General features: G+C 49.9%; 1 long non-coding RNA gene across 1 annotated transcript in view; it reads left to right on the top strand.

Moving 5' to 3' along the window:
- LOC307009974 overlaps positions 1-21826 on the top strand; it is a 135051-nt gene that overhangs the window by 50496 nt on the left and 62729 nt on the right. The window lies entirely within an intron of this gene.

The raw sequence follows: 21826 nt of genomic DNA, 5'->3' as shown, positions 1-21826 counted from the left end.
AGGGGCTTTAGCCAAACGCCGGTGTGTAACACACCGAACAGGGTCTCTGAGGGGCTTTAGCCAAACGCCAGTGTGTAACACACCGAACAGGGTCTCTGAGGGGCTTTAGCCAAACGCCAGTGTGTAACACACCGAACAGGGTCTCTGAGGGGCTTTAGCCAAACGCCAGTGTGTAACACACCGAACAGAGTCTCTGAGGGGCTTTAGCCAAACGCCGGTGTGTAACACACCGAACAGGGTCTCTGAGGGGCTTTAGCCAAACGCCAGTGTGTAACACACCGAACAGGGTCTCTGAGGCGCTTTAGCCAAACGCCAGTGTGTAACACACCGAACAGGGTCTCTGAGGCGCTTTAGCCAAACGCCAGTGTGTAACACACCGAACAGGGTCTCTGAGGGGCTTTAGCCAAACGCCGGTGTGTAACACACCGAACAGGGTCTCTGAGGGGCTTTAGCCAAACGCCAGTGTGTAACACACCGAACAGCGTCTCTGAGGGGCTTTAGCCAAACGCCGGTGTGTAACACACCGAACAGGGTCTCTGAGGGGCTTTAGCCAAACGCCAGTGTGTAACACACCGAACAGCGTCTCTGAGGGGCTTTAGCCAAACGCCAGTGTGTAACACACCGAACAGGGTCTCTGAGGGGCTTTAGCCAAACGCCGGTGTGTAACACACCGAACAGGGTCTCTGAGGGGCTTTAGCCAAACGCCAGTGTGTAACACACCGAACAGGGTCTCTGAGGGGCTTTAGCCAAACGCCAGTGTGTAACACACCGAACAGGGTCTCTGAGGCGCTTTAGCCAAACGCCAGTGTGTAACACACCGAACAGGGTCTCTGAGGCGCTTTAGCCAAACGCCAGTGTGTAACACACCGAACAGGGTCTCTGAGGCGCTTTAGCCAAACGCCAGTGTGTAACACACCGAACAGGGTCTCTGAGGGGCTTTAGCCAAACGCCGGTGTGTAACACACCGAACAGGGTCTCTGAGGGGCTTTAGCCAAACGCCGGTGTGTAACACACCGAACAGGGTCTCTGAGGCGCTTTAGCCAAACGCCAGTGTGTAACACACCGAACAGGGTCTCTGAGGCGCTTTAGCCAAACGCCAGTGTGTAACACACCGAACAGGGTCTCTGAGGGGCTTTAGCCAAACGCCAGTGTGTAACACACCGAACAGGGTCTCTGAGGGGCTTTAGCCAAACGCCAGTGTGTAACACACCGAACAGCGTCTCTGAGGGGCTTTAGCCAAACGCCGGTGTGTAACACACCGAACAGGGTCTCTGAGGCGCTTTAGCCAAACGCCGGTGTGTAACACACCGAACAGGGTCTCTGAGGCGCTTTAGCCAAACGCCGGTGTGTAACACACCGAACAGGGTCTCTGAGGGGCTTTAGCCAAACGCCAGTGTGTAACACACCGAACAGGGTCTCTGAGGCGCTTTAGCCAAACGCCAGTGTGTAACACACCGAACAGGGTCTCTGAGGCGCTTTAGCCAAACGCCGGTGTGTAACACACCGAACAGGGTCTCTGAGGCGCTTTAGCCAAACGCCAGTGTGTAACACACCGAACAGGGTCTCTGAGGCGCTTTAGCCAAACGCCAGTGTGTGACACACCGAACAGGGTCTCTGAGGCGCTTTAGCCAAACGCCAGTGTGTAACACACCGAACAGGGTCTCTGAGGCGCTTTAGCCAAACGCCGGTGTGTAACACACCGAACAGGGTCTCTGAGGCGCTTTAGCCAAACGCCAGTGTGTAACACACCGAACAGGGTCTCTGAGGCGCTTTAGCCAAACGCCGGTGTGTAACACACCGAACAGGGTCTCTGAGGCGCTTTAGCCAAACGCCGGTGTGTAACACACCGAACAGGGTCTCTGAGGCGCTTTAGCCAAACGCCAGTGTGTAACACACCGAACAGGGTCTCTGAGGGGCTTTAGCCAAACGCCAGTGTGTAACACACCGAACAGGGTCTCTGAGGCGCTTTAGCCAAACGCCAGTGTGTAACACACCGAACAGGGTCTCTGAGGCGCTTTAGCCAAACGCCGGTGTGTAACACACCGAACAGGGTCTCTGAGGCGCTTTAGCCAAACGCCAGTGTGTAACACACCGAACAGGGTCTCTGAGGCGCTTTAGCCAAACGCCGGTGTGTAACACACCGAACAGGGTCTCTGAGGGGCTTTAGCCAAACGCCAGTGTGTAACACACCGAACAGCGTCTCTGAGGGGCTTTAGCCAAACGCCGGTGTGTAACACACCGAACAGGGTCTCTGAGGGGCTTTAGCCAAACGCCGGTGTGTAACACACCGAACAGGGTCTCTGAGGCGCTTTAGCCAAACGCCAGTGTGTAACACACCGAACAGGGTCTCTGAGGCGCTTTAGCCAAACGCCAGTGTGTAACACACCGAACAGGGTCTCTGAGGCGCTTTAGCCAAACGCCGGTGTGTAACACACCGAACAGCGTCTCTGAGGGGCTTTAGCCAAACGCCGGTGTGTAACACACCGAACAGGGTCTCTGAGGGGCTTTAGCCAAACGCCGGTGTGTAACACACCGAACAGGGTCTCTGAGGCGCTTTAGCCAAACGCCGGTGTGTAACACACCGAACAGGGTCTCTGAGGCGCTTTAGCCAAACGCCAGTGTGTAACACACCGAACAGGGTCTCTGAGGGGCTTTAGCCAAACGCCAGTGTGTAACACACCGAACAGGGTCTCTGAGGCGCTTTAGCCAAACGCCAGTGTGTAACACACCGAACAGGGTCTCTGAGGGGCTTTAGCCAAACGCCGGTGTGTAACACACCGAACAGGGTCTCTGAGGCGCTTTAGCCAAACGCCAGTGTGTAACACACCGAACAGGGTCTCTGAGGGGCTTTAGCCAAACGCCAGTGTGTAACACACCGAACAGGGTCTCTGAGGGGCTTTAGCCAAACGCCAGTGTGTAACACACCGAACAGCGTCTCTGAGGGGCATTAGCCAAACGCCGGTGTGTAACACACCGAACAGGGTCTCTGAGGCGCTTTAGCCAAACGCCAGTGTGTAACACACCGAACAGCGTCTCTGAGGGGCATTAGCCAAACGCCGGTGTGTAACACACCGAACAGGGTCTCTGAGGCGCTTTAGCCAAACGCCAGTGTGTAACACACCGAACAGGGTCTCTGAGGCGCTTTAGCCAAACGCCGGTGTGTAACACACCGAACAGGGTCTCTGAGGGGCTTTAGCCAAACGCCAGTGTGTAACACACCGAACAGGGTCTCTGAGGCGCTTTAGCCAAACGCCAGTGTGTAACACACCGAACAGGGTCTCTGAGGGGCTTTAGCCAAACGCCGGTGTGTAACACACCGAACAGGGTCTCTGAGGGGCTTTAGCCAAACGCCAGTGTGTAACACACCGAACAGGGTCTCTGAGGGGCTTTAGCCAAACGCCAGTGTGTAACACACCGAACAGGGTCTCTGAGGCGCTTTAGCCAAACGCCGGTGTGTAACACACCGAACAGCGTCTCTGAGGGGCTTTAGCCAAACGCCGGTGTGTAACACACCGAACAGGGTCTCTGAGGGGCTTTAGCCAAACGCCGGTGTGTAACACACCGAACAGGGTCTCTGAGGCGCTTTAGCCAAACGCCAGTGTGTAACACACCGAACAGGGTCTCTGAGGCGCTTTAGCCAAACGCCGGTGTGTAACACACCGAACAGGGTCTCTGAGGGGCTTTAGCCAAATGCCGGTGTGTAACACACCGAACAGGGTCTCTGAGGCGCTTCAGCCAAACGCCGGTGTGTAACACACCGAACAGGGTCTCTGAGGGGCTTTAGCCAAACGCCGGTGTGTAACACACCGAACAGGGTCTCTGAGGGGCTTTAGCCAAACGCCGGTGTGTAACACACCGAACAGGGTCTCTGAGGCGCTTCAGCCAAACGCCGGTGTGTAACACACCGAACAGGGTCTCTGAGGCGCTTCAGCCAAACGCCGGTGTGTAACACACCGAACAGGGTCTCTGAGGGGCTTTAGCCAAACGCCGGTGTGTAACACACCGAACAGGGTCTCTGAGGGGCTTTAGCCAAATGCCGGTGTGTAACACACCGAACAGGGTCTCTGAGGCGCTTCAGCCAAACGCCGGTGTGTAACACACCGAACAGGGTCTCTGAGGGGCTTTAGCCAAACGCCGGTGTGTAACACACCGAACAGGGTCTCTGAGGGGCTTTAGCCAAACGCCAGTGTGTAACACACCGAACAGGGTCTCTGAGGCGCTTTAGCCAAACGCCAGTGTGTAACACACCGAACAGGGTCTCTGAGGGGCTTTAGCCAAACGCCGGTGTGTAACACACCGAACAGGGTCTCTGAGGGGCTTTAGCCAAACGCCAGTGTGTAACACACCGAACAGGGTCTCTGAGGGGCTTTAGCCAAACGCCAGTGTGTAACACACCGAACAGGGTCTCTGAGGCGCTTTAGCCAAACGCCGGTGTGTAACACACCGAACAGCGTCTCTGAGGGGCTTTAGCCAAACGCCGGTGTGTAACACACCGAACAGGGTCTCTGAGGGGCTTTAGCCAAACGCCGGTGTGTAACACACCGAACAGGGTCTCTGAGGCGCTTTAGCCAAACGCCAGTGTGTAACACACCGAACAGGGTCTCTGAGGCGCTTTAGCCAAACGCCGGTGTGTAACACACCGAACAGGGTCTCTGAGGGGCTTTAGCCAAATGCCGGTGTGTAACACACCGAACAGGGTCTCTGAGGCGCTTCAGCCAAACGCCGGTGTGTAACACACCGAACAGGGTCTCTGAGGCGCTTTAGCCAAACGCCAGTGTGTAACACACCGAACAGCGTCTCTGAGGGGCTTTAGCCAAACGCCGGTGTGTAACACACCGAACAGGGTCTCTGAGGGGCTTTAGCCAAACGCCGGTGTGTAACACACCGAACAGGGTCTCTGAGGCGCTTTAGCCAAACGCCGGTGTGTAACACACCGAACAGGGTCTCTGAGGCGCTTTAGCCAAACGCCAGTGTGTAACACACCGAACAGGGTCTCTGAGGGGCTTTAGCCAAACGCCAGTGTGTAACACACCGAACAGGGTCTCTGAGGCGCTTTAGCCAAACGCCAGTGTGTAACACACCGAACAGGGTCTCTGAGGCGCTTTAGCCAAACGCCAGTGTGTAACACACCGAACAGGGTCTCTGAGGGGCTTTAGCCAAACGCCAGTGTGTAACACACCGAACAGGGTCTCTGAGGGGCTTTAGCCAAACGCCGGTGTGTAACACACCGAACAGGGTCTCTGAGGGGCTTTAGCCAAACGCCGGTGTGTAACACACCGAACAGGGTCTCTGAGGGGCTTTAGCCAAACGCCAGTGTGTAACACACCGAACAGGGTCTCTGAGGGGCTTTAGCCAAACGCCGGTGTGTAACACACCGAACAGGGTCTCTGAGGGGCTTTAGCCAAACGCCAGTGTGTAACACACCGAACAGGGTCTCTGAGGGGCTTTAGCCAAACGCCAGTGTGTAACACACCGAACAGGGTCTCTGAGGCGCTTTAGCCAAACGCCAGTGTGTAACACACCGAACAGCGTCTCTGAGGGGCTTTAGCCAAACGCCAGTGTGTAACACACCGAACAGGGTCTCTGAGGGGCTTTAGCCAAACGCCGGTGTGTAACACACCGAACAGGGTCTCTGAGGGGCTTTAGCCAAACGCCAGTGTGTAACACACCGAACAGGGTCTCTGAGGGGCTTTAGCCAAACGCCAGTGTGTAACACACCGAACAGGGTCTCTGAGGGGCTTTAGCCAAACGCCGGTGTGTAACACACCGAACAGGGTCTCTGAGGGGCTTTAGCCAAACGCTGGTGTGTAACACACCGAACAGGGTCTCTGAGGGGCTTTAGCCAAACGCCAGTGTGTAACACACCGAACAGGGTCTCTGAGGGGCTTTAGCCAAACGCCAGTGTGTAACACACCGAACAGGGTCTCTGAGGCGCTTTAGCCAAACGCCAGTGTGTAACACACCGAACAGGGTCTCTGAGGGGCTTTAGCCAAACGCCGGTGTGTAACACACCGAACAGGGTCTCTGAGGCGCTTTAGCCAAACGCCAGTGTGTAACACACCGAACAGGGTCTCTGAGGCGCTTTAGCCAAACGCCAGTGTGTAACACACCGAACAGGGTCTCTGAGGCGCTTTAGCCAAACGCCAGTGTGTAACACACCGAACAGGGTCTCTGAGGCGCTTTAGCCAAACGCCAGTGTGTAACACACCGAACAGGGTCTCTGAGGCGCTTTAGCCAAACGCCAGTGTGTAACACACCGAAAAGGGTCTCTGAGGGGCTTTAATTTAAAGGGCATATTGCAGGTTAGAGTACCCAGTGAGCCAATGTATAGAACAATAATGTAGGAACTAGATTTAAATATAAACATATACTTATAAAACGCTATTTAGGCTTCTGGAGTCGTTTTTGTGAGAAAATTTTACTTCCGCATTTGAAAACCGCCAAACCGGAAGTGACGTAACATGAGGCAGAGCAGTCAAAGTAAACAATAGGAAAGCAATGGATCGCAATGACAGTTCGGACGCTGAGGAAATTGTAGCCTAAATGTTTATTCGTATGACGGACCTCAGCCATATAATTATGAGCCTTATACAGAGGTGGGTAGTAACGAAGTACATTTACTTCGTTACATTTACTTGAGTATTTTTTGGGGAAAATTGTACTTTTAAGAGTAGATTTAAATGTGGGTACTTTTTACTTTTACTCGAGTACATTTCTAATAAAAAAACGGTACTTTTACTTCGTTACGTTGAGCGACGTTCCTCTCGTTACTTTATTTTAATGCAGTAGTGTTGTTAAATGCGTAGTTTATTCCAAGCGCGCTGTATCTTTTTTCTGGGCATGAGCGATGCTCAATTCACAAATGAATCACTCTTTTGAGTCTATTCTGTTCAAAGACTTCATCAAACAAGTGGGCAGATCTGTCTAAATCGGTTCGCGAATCAGTTTGTATGATCTGTTCAGTTTCCTACACGCACTGAATCGTCTGAAGCGCTTTCAATTCATACTCGACTCGGAGTCGTAACAGGAAGATTTAAGAACATTAAGAAAGCTGGATGAAGTGGCTGTGGACCTACAGTAGAGTCAAGTGAAAGCAAATCTGCAAATGCATAATTGTTGCCAGCGATGAAGATCTCTATTATCTTCGTATGCCGAGGACGATATATCCTGTGGAATATCGTTCCACAGGACGATATTCGATTTCATTTCATTCAGGTAATACATTTTACAACCAAACAGATTATTACAATATGATAGCACTACTTCAAAGTATGACATTACCCGTTTTTTTGGACATAGGCCTATACATTACTTTATACAATAAATAAGCTACCATTGTCCACATATGAAATAAACACCCGCCATCCCGCGGTAATGTGTGTGTATTGCGCAGTGGCGTGCGAACTCAACTTGAAAACGAATGCCTTTGCCTGCCTTAGACACTGTTGACCAGTTTAAACATGCATGCAGAAATATACATTTGATTAGCTACATTTTGGAGAACAGACAGAAGAAGATCTGTCGATGTGCGTTTGATCGTCGTTTGTGTTCAGATGTTCAGTAGCGGTCAGCGCGAGCACATGTGAAGAGTTTGAACTCTTTCTTCTCTGTGTCAATGTTTCCCTTTACATGCCTTTAAATGCAAAACTCTGCAGATTCACTATATTTCGACATTGTCTAATAATCCAACTGTAGTTGTATAAGTTACTATTATACAAACCAAAGGACAGGCAATGATTTTCGGGCTACAGATGGCAGAAATAATGCTTGTCTCTTCTGTTTTTGTGGCAAAGATAGCCTATCTAATTATGATTCTTAATAGGACTGGTTGTTAAAGATCCCTAAATTAGTCAGATAGTCATTTAAATAAAAAATATCTAAATAATATCATGTTTTATATATATATATATCATATATAGGCCTATGATCCGAAGTAACTATAGCTACTTGAGTAGTTTTCTCATTGGATACTTTTCTCATTGGATACTAATTATGATAATAATAGTCATTTAAATAAAAAATATCTAAATCATATCATGTTTTATATATATATCATATATATCGGCCTATGATCCGAAGTAACTAGTAACTAACTACTTGAGTAGTTTTCTCATTGGATACTTTTTTACTCTTACTCAAGTAACTATTAAGATTGTTACTTTTACTTTTACTTTGAGTAAATATTTCTAGAAGTACTTGTACTTTTACTTGAGTACAGTTTTTGGATACTCTACCCACCTCTGGATGAAGCCAAGAGAGTAGACAGGCCAGGATTAGACAGAACAACGGTCAGAGGAGACGCATTGAGCTGTGGTGTGAGGAGAACAGGGCAGGAGTCGGGTCTCGGTGAGAGAACAGTGTTAGCTTATAGATGTATTCACGTTAGCCGACGATATGTATAACACTATGCTCAGATCACAATATTGTAATTATGTGTCAGGCAATAGCAAAGCTAGTATTTAGACCCTTACCTGCACGTGTGTGTCAGCCATTAGGAGACAGTTTCCAGAGAAAGAGGGACATTTTAAAGGTTTTGAATGGCCCCACTTGGTGATAATGAATAAAAAAATAATCACAATCACAACTTTCTTACTGTATAAAAACTTTATATGTAGAAACAGCCAACACAAACATTAAAATTCGGAGTACAGATTGAAAATGAACATTATATTATATTATAATAATAATAAGTGTCGGCTGCAGACTTGCAAGACATTACAAGTTTATGGAGGATACGTTAATGAATTAAATTAAGACAAGGCACATTTTGTAAAACAAATGTACAATAAGTGATCTGACGGATCCGTGAGCGTCATGTTTCCCACCGGTGGCCGACCCACATGCTGACGGCGGACCGGGCGACCCGGTGAAGAAGCCGGGACAGTGTGCACATATCGCCGTCATCATATAACGTACCGTTAACTCATCATATCGCCGGGATTATAATCATGCAGTCTATAGTGAACGCTACACACTACCGCGTTTTTCAAAGCAGACGCAGAAGCGAAGGCCGTCTCTTACCCTGCACAAAACGCACACAAACACGGAAGATAGCACTGTCCTTTTTCTTGTTCGGAAACCTGTGGACTCGATGTCCTGACAGGCCATAATTCACAGTCATTTATCACGATAATTATTAATTGAAATACAATAACCACCGAAAACACACTGAATCACGACCGCTTCAACATAATACCAGCCTATTCTGCACTGAGCGAACGCAGCGCCGGCACACGACTCCCCATTGTGACGTAATATGACGCGGTGGTGAAAAAAAAGCGCTTTTTCAACACGGTCAAGGAAACGGTCACGTTTTCCACTGAATTTGTGCCCTTATGTCTGGCAAAACTATTGTTAATCATGCATTTACTTTTCATATGGTATTTTCATACAAGGTTATATATTAATTCTGAAAAAAAATAAACCTGCAATATGCCCTTTAATAATGTGTGAGAGTCTGTGCTGAGTGTGTGTGTGTGTGTGTGTGTGTGTGAGAGAGAGTCTGTGCTGAGTGTCCGTGTGTGTGTGTGTGTGTGTGTGTGTGTGTGTGTGAGAGAGAGAGTCTGTGCTGAGTGTGTGTGTGTGTGTGTGTGTGTGTGTGAGAGAGAGTCTGTGCTGAGTGTGTGTGTGTGTGTGTGTGTGTGTGTGTGTGTGTGAGAGTCTGTGCTGAGTGTGTGTGTGTGTGAGAGAGAGTCTGTGCTGAGTGTGTGTGTGTGTGTGTGTGTGTGTGTGTGTGTGTGTGTGAGAGAGTCTGTGCTGAGTGTGTGTGTGTGTGTGTGTGTGTGAGAGAGTCTGTGCTGAGTGTGTGTGTGTGTGTGTGTGAGAGAGTCTGTGCTGAGTGTGTGTGTGTGTGTGTGTGTGTGAGAGAGTCTGTGCTGAGTGTGTGTGTGTGTGTGTGTGTGTGTGTGTGTGTGTGTGTGTGAGAGTCTGTGCTGAGTGTGTGTGTGAGAGAGTCTGTGCTGAGTGTGTGTGTGTGTGTGTGTGTGTGTGTGTGTGTGAGAGAGAGTCTGTGCTGAGTGTGTGTGTGTGTGTGTGTGTGTGAGAGAGAGAGTCTGTGCTGAGTGTGTGTGTGTGTGTGTGTGTGTGTGTGTGTGTGTGTGTGTGTGTGAGAGAGAGTCTGTGCTGAGTGTGTGTGTGTGTGTGTGTGAGAGAGTCTGTGCTGAGTGTGTGTGTGTGTGTGTGTGTGTGTGTGTGAGAGAGTCTGTGCTGAGTGTGTGTGTGAGAGAGTCTGTGCTGAGTGTGTCTGTGTGAGAGAGTCTGTGTGAGAGAGTCTGTGCTGAGTGTGTGTGTGTGTGTCCTCTGTGCTGATTGTGTGTGTGTGTGTGTGTGTGTGTGTGTGAGAGAGAGTCTGTACTGAGTGAGTGTGTGTGTGTGTGTGAGAGAGAGAGAGAGTCTGTGCTGAGTGAGTGAGTGTGTGTGTGTGTGTGTCCTCTGTGCTGATTGTGTGTGTTTGTCCTCTGTGCTGATTGTGTGTGTGTGTGTGTGTGTGTACTCTGTGCTGATTGTGTGTGTGTGTGTGTACTCTGTGCTGATTGTGTGTGTGTGTGTGTGTCCTCTGTGCTGATTGTGTGTGTGTGTGTGTGTCCTCTGTGCTGATTGTTTGTGTGTGTGTGTGTCCTCTGTGCTGATTGTGTGTGTTTGTCCTCTGTGCTGATTGTGTGTGTGTGTGTGTGTGTGTGAGAGAGTATGTACTGAGTGAGTGAGTGTGTGTGTGTGTGTGTGTGTGTGTGTGTACTCTGTGCTGATTGTGTGTGTGTGTGTGTGTGTGTGTGTGTGTGTGTGTGTGTGTGTGTTTGGAATTGATTGGATGGTTGTGGTTTGCTATTGGTGGATCTCATGTGAGTGACAGGTTGCCCCGCCCTCGTCATCAGAGAAGAGAAGCCAGTATGAGGTCTCTGCGGAGCAACAAAAGGCGTGCCTGAATTTGGGGGCGTTTCCTAATACTTGAATACACTTTTCCCATCAGATATGAGTGATAAAGCGGTGAAATGAGGAGACAGGAGAGAGATCACCTGTCCTGCATATGGATGTAAGTGGATTTTTGTAAATTCTCATTTTGTCTAAGTTAACGTTTTAATTAGTTTGTGTAAATTTGCTTGCAGGAAAAGCTCCAGGAGGTCTGCCACTTACAATCTATCGCTATTCGCTAACCATTATTAGCCAACATTCGCTAACTTTTTGGTGCATACGTTTGTTACTTTAGTGGTAGTTTACACTTCCCTCGGCTCTGATGACTTCCTCGGCTCTGATGACTTCCTCGGCTCTGATGACTTCCTCGGCTCTGATGACTTCCTCGGCTCTGATGACTTCCTCGGCTCTGATGACTTCCTCGGCTCTGATGACTTCCTCGGCTCTGATGACTTCCTCGGCTCTGATGACTTCCTCGGCTCTGATGGCTTCCTCGGCTCTGATGACTTCCTCGGCTCTGATGACTTCCCTCGGCTCTGATGACTTCCCTCGGCTCTGATGACTTCCCTCGGCTCTGATGACTTCCCTCGGCTCTGATGACTTCCTCGGCTCTGATGACTTCCTCGGCTCTGATGACTTCCTCGGCTCTGATGACTTCCCTCGGCTCTGATGACTTCCTCGGCTCTGATGACTCCCTCGGCTCTGATGACTCCCTCGGCTCTGATGACTTCCCTCGGCTCTGATGACTTCCTCGGCTCTGATGACTTCCTCGGCTCTGATGACTTCCTCGGCTCTGATGACTTCCTCGGCTCTGATGACTTCCTCGGCTCTGATGACTTCCTCGGCTCTGATGACTTCCTCGGCTCTGATGACTTCCCTCGGCTCTGATGACTTCCTCGGCTCTGATGGCTTCCTCGGCTCTGATGACTTCCTCGGCTCTGATGACTTCCTCGGCTCTGATGACTTCCCTCGGCTCTGATGACTTCCCTCGGCTCTGATGACTTCCTCGGCTCTGATGACTTCCCTCGGCTCTGATGACTTCCTCGGCTCTGATGACTTCCCTCGGCTCTGATGACTTCCTCGGCTCTGATGACTTCCTCGGCTCTGATGACTTCCTCGGCTCTGATGACTTCCTCGGCTCTGATGACTTCCTCGGCTCTGATGACTTCCCTCGGCTCTGATGACTCCCTCGGCTCTGATGACTTCCCTCGGCTCTGATGACTCCCTCGGCTCTGATGACTTCCTCGGCTCTGATGACTCCCTCGGCTCTGATGACTTCCTCGGCTCTGATGACTCCCTCGGCTCTGATGACTCCCTCGGCTCTGATGACTTCCTCGGCTCTGATGACTCCCTCGGCTCTGATGACTTCCTCGGCTCTGATGACTCCCTCGGCTCTGATGACTTCCTCGGCTCTGATGACTCCCTCGGCTCTGATGACTTCCCTCGGCTCTGATGACTTCCTCGGCTCTGATGACTTCCCTCGGCTCTGATGACTTCCTCGGCTCTGATGACTTCCCTCGGCTCTGATGACTTCCTCGGCTCTGATGACTTCCTCGGCTCTGATGACTTCCTCGGCTCTGATGACTTCCTCGGCTCTGATGACTTCCCTCGGCTCTGATGACTTCCTCGGCTCTGATGACTTCCTCGGCTCTGATGACTTCCTCGGCTCTGATGACTTCCTCGGCTCTGATGACTTCCTCGGCTCTGATGACTTCCTCGGCTCTGATGACTTCCTCGGCTCTGATGACTTCCTCGGCTCTGATGACTTCCTCGGCTCTGATGACTTCCTCGGCTCTGATGACTTCCTCGGCTCTGATGGCTTCCTCGGCTCTGATGGCTTCCTCGGCTCTGATGACTTCCTCGGCTCTGATGACTTCCCTCGGCTCTGATGACTTCCTCGGCTCTGATGACTTCCCTCGGCTCTGATGACTTCCTCGGCTCTGATGACTTCCTCGGCTCTGATGACTTCCTCGGCTCTGATGACTTCCTCGGCTCTGATGACTTCCTCGGCTCTGATGACTTCCTCGGCTCTGATGACTTCCTCGGCTCTGATGACTTCCTCGGCTCTGATGGCTTCCTCGGCTCTGATGGCTTCCTCGGCTCTGATGACTTCCTCGGCTCTGATGACTTCCCTCGGCTCTGATGACTTCCTCGGCTCTGATGACTTCCCTCGGCTCTGATGACTTCCCTCGGCTCTGATGACTTCCCTCGGCTCTGATGACTTCCCTCGGCTCTGATGACTTCCTCGGCTCTGATGACTTCCTCGGCTCTGATGACTTCCTCGGCTCTGATGACTTCCTCGGCTCTGATGACTTCCTCGGCTCTGATGACTTCCTCGGCTCTGATGACTTCCCTCGGCTCTGATGACTTCCCTCGGCTCTGATGACTTCCTCGGCTCTGATGACTTCCTCGGCTCTGATGACTCCCTCGGCTCTGATGACTTCCCTCGGCTCTGATGACTTCCTCGGCTCTGATGACTTCCTCGGCTCTGATGACTTCCTCGGCTCTGATGGCTTCCTCGGCTCTGATGACTTCCTCGGCTCTGATGACTTCCTCGGCTCTGATGACTTCCTCGGCTCTGATGACTTCCTCGGCTCTGATGGCTTCCTCGGCTCTGATGGCTTCCTCGGCTCTGATGACTTCCTCGGCTCTGATGACTTCCCTCGGCTCTGATGACTTCCTCGGCTCTGATGACTTCCCTCGGCTCTGATGACTTCCTCGGCTCTGATGACTTCCTCGGCTCTGATGACTTCCTCGGCTCTGATGACTTCCTCGGCTCTGATGACTTCCTCGGCTCTGATGACTTCCTCGGCTCTGATGACTTCCTCGGCTCTGATGACTTCCTCGGCTCTGATGGCTTCCTCGGCTCTGATGGCTTCCTCGGCTCTGATGGCTTCCTCGGCTCTGATGACTTCCCTCGGCTCTGATGACTTCCTCGGCTCTGATGACTTCCCTCGGCTCTGATGACTTCCCTCGGCTCTGATGACTTCCCTCGGCTCTGATGACTTCCCTCGGCTCTGATGACTTCCTCGGCTCTGATGACTTCCTCGGCTCTGATGACTTCCTCGGCTCTGATGACTTCCTCGGCTCTGATGACTTCCTCGGCTCTGATGACTTCCTCGGCTCTGATGACTTCCCTCGGCTCTGATGACTTCCCTCGGCTCTGATGACTTCCTCGGCTCTGATGACTTCCTCGGCTCTGATGACTCCCTCGGCTCTGATGACTTCCCTCGGCTCTGATGACTTCCTCGGCTCTGATGACTTCCTCGGCTCTGATGACTTCCTCGGCTCTGATGGCTTCCTCGGCTCTGATGACTTCCTCGGCTCTGATGACTTCCTCGGCTCTGATGACTTCCTCGGCTCTGATGACTTCCTCGGCTCTGATGACTTCCTCGGCTCTGATGACTTCCTCGGCTCTGATGACTTCCTCGGCTCTGATGACTTCCCTCGGCTCTGATGACTTCCTCGGCTCTGATGACTTCCTCGGCTCTGATGACTTCCCTCGGCTCTGATGACTCCCTCGGCTCTGATGACTCCCTCGGCTCTGATGACTCCCTCGGCTCTGATGACTCCCTCGGCTCTGATGACTTCCTCGGCTCTGATGACTTCCTCGGCTCTGATGACTTCCCTCGGCTCTGATGACTTCCTCGGCTCTGATGACTTCCTCGGCTCTGATGACTTCCCTCGGCTCTGATGACTTCCCTCGGCTCTGATGACTCCCTCGGCTCTGATGACTCCCTCGGCTCTGATGACTTCCCTCGGCTCTGATGACTTCCTCGGCTCTGATGACTTCCCTCGGCTCTGATGACTTCCCTCGGCTCTGATGACTTCCTCGGCTCTGATGACTTCCCTCGGCTCTGATGACTTCCTCGGCTCTGATGACTTCCTCGGCTCTGATGACTTCCTCGGCTCTGATGACTTCCTCGGCTCTGATGACTTCCCTCGGCTCTGATGACTTCCTCGGCTCTGATGACTTCCTCGGCTCTGATGACTTCCTCGGCTCTGATGACTTCCTCGGCTCTGATGACTTCCTCGGCTCTGATGACTTCCTCGGCTCTGATGGCTTCCTCGGCTCTGATGGCTTCCTCGGCTCTGATGACTTCCTCGGCTCTGATGACTTCCTCGGCTCTGATGACTTCCTCGGCTCTGATGACTTCCCTCGGCTCTGATGACTTCCTCGGCTCTGATGACTTCCTCGGCTCTGATGACTTCCCTCGGCTCTGATGACTCCCTCGGCTCTGATGACTCCCTCGGCTCTGATGACTTCCTCGGCTCTGATGACTTCCTCGGCTCTGATGACTTCCCTCGGCTCTGATGACTTCCTCGGCTCTGATGACTTCCTCGGCTCTGATGACTTCCCTCGGCTCTGATGACTTCCTCGGCTCTGATGACTTCCCTCGGCTCTGATGACTTCCTCGGCTCTGATGACTTCCTCGGCTCTGATGACTTCCTCGGCTCTGATGACTTCCCTCGGCTCTGATGACTTCCTCGGCTCTGATGACTTCCCTCGGCTCTGATGACTTCCCTCGGCTCTGATGACTTCCCTCGGCTCTGATGACTTCCTCGGCTCTGATGACTTCCTCGGCTCTGATGACTTCCCTCGGCTCTGATGACTCCCTCGGCTCTGATGACTTCCCTCGGCTCTGATGACTTCCCTCGGCTCTGATGACTTCCTCGGCTCTGATGACTTCCTCGGCTCTGATGACTTCCCTCGGCTCTGATGACTTCCTCGGCTCTGATGACTTCCTCGGCTCTGATGACTTCCTCGGCTCTGATGACTTCCTCGGCTCTGATGACTTCCCTCGGCTCTGATGACTTCCTCGGCTCTGATGACTTCCTCGGCTCTGATGACTTCCTCGGCTCTGATGACTTCCTCGGCTCTGATGACTTCCTCGGCTCTGATGACTTCCTCGGCTCTGATGGCTTCCTCGGCTCTGATGACTTCCTCGGCTCTGATGACTTCCTCGGCTCTGATGACTTCCTCGGCTCTGATGACTTCCTCGGCTCTGATGACTTCCCTCGGCTCTGATGACTTCCTCGGCTCTGATGACTTCCTCGGCTCTGATGACTTCCCTCGGCTCTGATGACTTCCCTCGGCTCTGATGACTTCCCTCGGCTCTGATGACTTCCCTCGGCTCTGATGACTTCCTCGGCTCTGATGACTTCCTCGGCTCTGATGACTTCCTCGGCTCTGATGACTTCCTCGGCTCTGATGACTTCCCTCGGCTCTGATGACTTCCTCGGCTCTGATGACTTCCCTCGGCTCTGATGACTTCCCTCGGCTCTGATGGCTTCCTCGGCTCTGATGACTTCCCTCGGCTCTGATGACTTCCTCGGCTCTGATGACTTCCTCGGCTCTGATGACTTCCTCGGCTCTGATGACTTCAGGACACTGCGAGACGACTGTTTATGAGGCTGGAGGAGCATCTGATGTTTCATGCAATGTGTTCCTCATGTTTGAACTTGCCACATTTATTGCTTATTTTATTGGATTCTCTCTTTTTTACTATTACATTAAGAATGCTGCATTTATCAATAAAGTTTTTCATCATATTGGTTACAGTATCTATACGGTCAATAAAGTGATGCTAATGTTTAAAGTTCTCAGAGTCATTATTCTAAGTTAACACATTTTACCTTAATTTAAAGGTCAATACGTTTTACTTTATATCTAATTTAATGTAAGCTACAAATAGCCTATCACTTAAATATCAGTCATTACATATAAATATAATATTTTGAAAAATACATGTGAGAAAGACCAATACAATAATTTTCACCATTGCTTTACAGTAGGATTTGGTAACTTTATTGGAAATTGCTATTAATTTTCCTTGTTAATCACCGTTACAACTTGATTTATGTTGTGTAGATCTCGCGCGCACACACACACACACACACACACACACACACACACACACACACACACACACAAAATACGAAAATAAAACTAATGTAATTATAAATAGTTGAGTAATAAAGTCATTTTTAATACTTTTAGCTTATAAGGTTTACATTTAGAGAAAAATTGCATGCAGGTAGGAGAGAATATTATACAATATAATACACACTCACACAGGCTATTATATTACAAGATCTGTATCTTGTATATCTGACATAGAACGGGAAATTTGGTTTATAAAATATATATTTTTTTAAGAAAATAGGTACTGTAGCCTGTATTTTATACACATATTTTGACATAAATGTTGTCGCGATATAGATATAGGCTAATAGTAAAAATCAAGAAAACACGAGAAATAATAACGCATTTCCGCTTCCGAATACGTACTGTTATGATTGGATGGTTTGAAAACGCCCAATAATTGGGAAACACCTTCTTGTTGTTCCACAGAGACGTATACTTGAGAGAAGCTGCAAGAAGAAGTTATTCTGATTCAAGATTATTAAAAACAATAATGATATGCACCCATAAATCATTTACTGCACTGCAATATTTGATTAAAAAAATAGAAATGACCATTTTGATTACATGGTGATTTTAACTAATTTGCATAAAATAAGTATTGACTATTACGTTTATTTTCTGAACACTTATTTAATGAAGGATAAAGAGAGTAGTATGAAGACTCGGAGCCTGCTGCATCTACAGTCCCGCACCCAGAGTCCCGCATTCTCAGACCCCTCGTTTTTCGAGACAGCGCCACCTATCAAATTGGATCGGATAAACACATGGATAAACACGCGAAGAATAGTATCTTCAATTTGATTCAATGATTTCTTTTTTGATCAAACTACTTTATAGCTCATCGATACACCAACATATGAACAGTCTATTTAATATTTGTAATGATAGTTTGTAACAAAATGTGAGCCGTTAATGTATGTTTTTTCGCCTTTTTCCCCCGAAAATATTTTGATAGTTAGCCTTTAACCTTGGACTTTTTGTAGACAAGCCATTAATTATATTAGTTGACATTAAAGTAGACCAATTAAATACATTATATGTGTTAATATCAAAGAATGTCATCATTAATTATTTAATCAGATTTACCTTTTTTTAATTATCGGAACTTTTCTCCTAAAACTATTGAATTAATTAATGCCGGAGTAATTATTTTACTTTGTATAATTTATGTAGACTAATTAAATTAATTATAAAACGTAAGTATTAAAATGGATCAATATTAATTTTACTGTGATATGAAGTTGTTGCCAGCCATTTACAACTCATAGGCTACAGTTGCCTAATAACCAAATTTGCTATGCCTTCACTATGTATTAACCAGTCTATGGTATTAACATGTGAGCTAGAATGTGTCATTTGGCCCTTTTTTGAGGGTTCCTTGTTTTAATTTGTATTGACTGAAATTTGACTGTATGGGCTCTGTGGGGTGGTCTTAAATTTTGAATTTGAGTTTGACTTTCTCTTTTTTTTTGAGGATATAACAATTCAAACTGGAATTCACTTCCAGAAATACAGAAATGTAATAAATGCTGCAGTGATTTTCACTCGCCATTCTGTGCCCCGATATATTTCAAAATGACAAAGTTGTCCAAAGTTCAGAAACATGTTGAAGAGACGACCCAACGCCTGTGAAGAGACGACGCCTGTGATGAGACGACCCAACGCCTGTGATGAGATGACCCAACGCCTGTGATGAGACGACCCAACGCCTGTGATGAGACGACTCGACGCCTGTGAAGAGACGACCCAACGCCTGTGATGAGACGACCCAACGCCTGTGATGAGACGACTCGACGCCTGTGAAGAGACGACTCGACGCCTGTGATGAGACGACCCAACGCCTGTGATGAGATGACCCAACGCCTGTGAAGAGACGACCCAACGCCTGTGATGAGACGACTCGACGCCTGTGAAGAGACGACTCGACGCCTGTGATGAGACGACCCAACGCCTGTGATGAGATGACCCAACGCCTGTGAAGAGACGACTCGACGCCTGTGAAGAGACGACCCGACGCCTGTGAAGAGACGACCCGACGCCTGTGAAGAGACGACTCGACGCCTGTGAAGAGACGACCCAACGCCTGTGAAGAGACGACCCAACGCCTGTGAAGAGACGACCCAACGCCTGTGAAGAGACGACTCGACGCCTGTGATGAGACGACCCGACGCCTGTGATGAGACGACCCAACGCCTGTGAAGAGACGACTCGACGCCTGTGATGAGACGACCCAACACCTGTGATGAGACGACCCAACGCCTGTGATGAGACGACCCAACGCCTGTGATGAGACGACTCGACGCCTGTGAAGAGACGACCCAACGCCTGTGATGAGACGACCCAACGCCTGTGATGAGACGACTCGACGCCTGTGATGAGACGACTCGACGCCTGTGATGAGACGACCCGACGCCTGTGATGAGACGACCCAACGCCTGTGAAGAGACGACCCAACGCCTGTGATGAGACGACCCAACGCCTGTGATGAGACGACTCGACGCCTGTGATGAGACGACTCGACGCCTGTGATGAGACGACCCGACGCCTGTGATGAGACGACTCGACGCCTGTGAAGAGACGACCCAACGCCTGTGATGAGACGACTCGACGCCTGTGAAGAGACGACTCGACGCCTGTGATGAGACGACTCGACGCCTGTGATGAGACGACCCGACGCCTGTGATGAGACGACTCGACGCCTGTGAAGAGACGACCCAACGCCTGTGAAGAGACGACCCAACACCTGTGAAGAGACGACTCGACGCCTGTGATGAGACGACTCGACGCCTGTGATGAGACGACCCGACGCCTGTGATGAGACGACCCAACGCCTGTGATGAGACGACCCGACGCCTGTGATGAGACGACCCAACGCCTGTGATGAGACGACCCAACGCCTGTGATGAGACGACTCGACGCCTGTGATGAGACGACTCGACGCCTGTGATGAGACGACTCGACGCCTGTGATGAGACGACCCGACGCCTGTGATGAGACGACCCGACGCCTGTGATGAGACGACTCGACGCCTGTGAAGAGACGACTCGACGCCTGTGATGAGACGACCCGACGCCTGTGAAGAGACGACCCGACGCCTGTGAAGAGACGACTCGACGCCTGTGATGAGACGACCCGACGCCTGTGATGAGACGACTCGACGCCTGTGAAGAGACGACCCGACGCCTGTGAAGAGACGACCCGACGCCTGTGAAGAGACGACTCGACGCCTGTGATGAGACGACTCGACGCCTGTGATGAGACGACCCGACGCCTGTGATGAGACGACCCAACGCCTGTGATGAGACGACCCAACGCCTGTGATGAGACGACCCGACGCCTGTGAAGAGACGACTCGACGCCTGTGATGAGACGACCCAACGCCTGTGATGAGACGACCCGACGCCTGTGATGAGACGACCCAACGCCTGTGATGAGACGACCCAACGCCTGTGAAGAGACGACCCGACGCCTGTGATGAGACGACCCAACGCCTGTGATGAGACGACTCGACGCCTGTGATGAGACGACCCGACGCCTGTGATGAGACGACTCGACGCCTGTGATGAGACGACCCGACGTCTGTGATGAGACGACCCAACGCCTGTGAAGAGACGACTCGACGCCTGTGATGAGACGACCCAACACCTGTGATGAGACGACCCAACGCCTGTGATGAGACGACCCAACGCCTGTGATGAGACGACTCGACGCCTGTGAAGAGACGACCCAACGCCTGTGATGAGACGACCCAACGCCTGTGATGAGACGACCCAACGCCTGTGATGAGACGACTCGACGCCTGTGAAGAGACGACTCGACACCTGTGATGAGACGACGCGACACCTGTGATGAGACGACCCAACGCCTGTGATGAGATGACCCAACGCCTGTGAAGAGACGACCCAACGCCTGTGATGAGACGACTCGACGCCTGTGAAGAGACGACTCGACGCCTGTGATGAGACGACCCAACGCCTGTGATGAGACGACCCAACGCCTGTGATGAGATGACCCAACGCCTGTGAAGAGACGACCCAACGCCTGTGATGAGACGACCCAACGCCTGTGAAGAGACGACTCGACGCCTGTGAAGAGACGACCCAACGCCGGCGATATGTTATGCCCTAAATTTTATGATTAACTAACTGTATTTTTGTATGTATATTTTTGAAATGCATTTTCTGTAAAGCTGCTTTGAAACAATATGTATTGTGAAAAGCGCTATACAAATAAACTTGAAGTGAATTGAATTGAATATATGTAAATGAAGACAGGACACGGAGCTGCTGCTTCACTTATCAGAGTCTGTATTGTTTGAGCAGCGCGCGTGAGCCCCCCCCCCCCTTGATTGCAAAAAGAATGAGAAAAGAAGCAACATTTGCCTACCAGAAAGTAATTATTTTACCTTATGCATTTACATTACATTTTACATTTATTAATTTAGCAGACTCTTTTATCCAAAGCGACTTATAAATGAGTTTTTTGAAAGCAATTGAAGACAAAAATAGAGTCACTAACACAATTCTTTCTTCCTTTTTTCTTTGCTTTGTCCTGTTTACAGCAAGATGACAGTGATTAAGGTGATCGTTAAATAAAGTACAGAATTGTTTATTATTGGTGTTTTGTCTATTATTTGAGTTTTGCTTCACATTCAAAATATAAAAAAACAGGTTTTGTAATGTTAGCATGGTATAATGTTAATTAGACCATTATATGTTGAACTGAAAGAAAACATGGAATTTGAAACATTGTACAAAAAACAAACTAAAACATTGTAGCAATATAATATCACATAATATTTTTCAGATGATAGTTCAATCTGTATTAGTATCCGTTACATCAGTAATTTCCTTTCAATTACACCCACGCTCAAAAAATAAATACTGGGTAATTAGTTAGTTTGAGAACACAAAAATATTTGGATAACTTTAAATCCGAACAGCAGGAGGCGCTGTCTCGAAAAACGAGGGGTCTGAGAATGCGGGTCTC

The sequence above is a fragment of the Phoxinus phoxinus genome (assembly GCF_949152265.1).
Source record: "Phoxinus phoxinus genome assembly, chromosome: 14".
Classification (NCBI taxonomy): domain Eukaryota; kingdom Metazoa; phylum Chordata; class Actinopteri; order Cypriniformes; family Leuciscidae; genus Phoxinus; species Phoxinus phoxinus.
The sequence above is the reverse complement of the archived record's forward strand: the minus strand, read 5'-3'. Positions and strand labels throughout refer to the sequence as shown.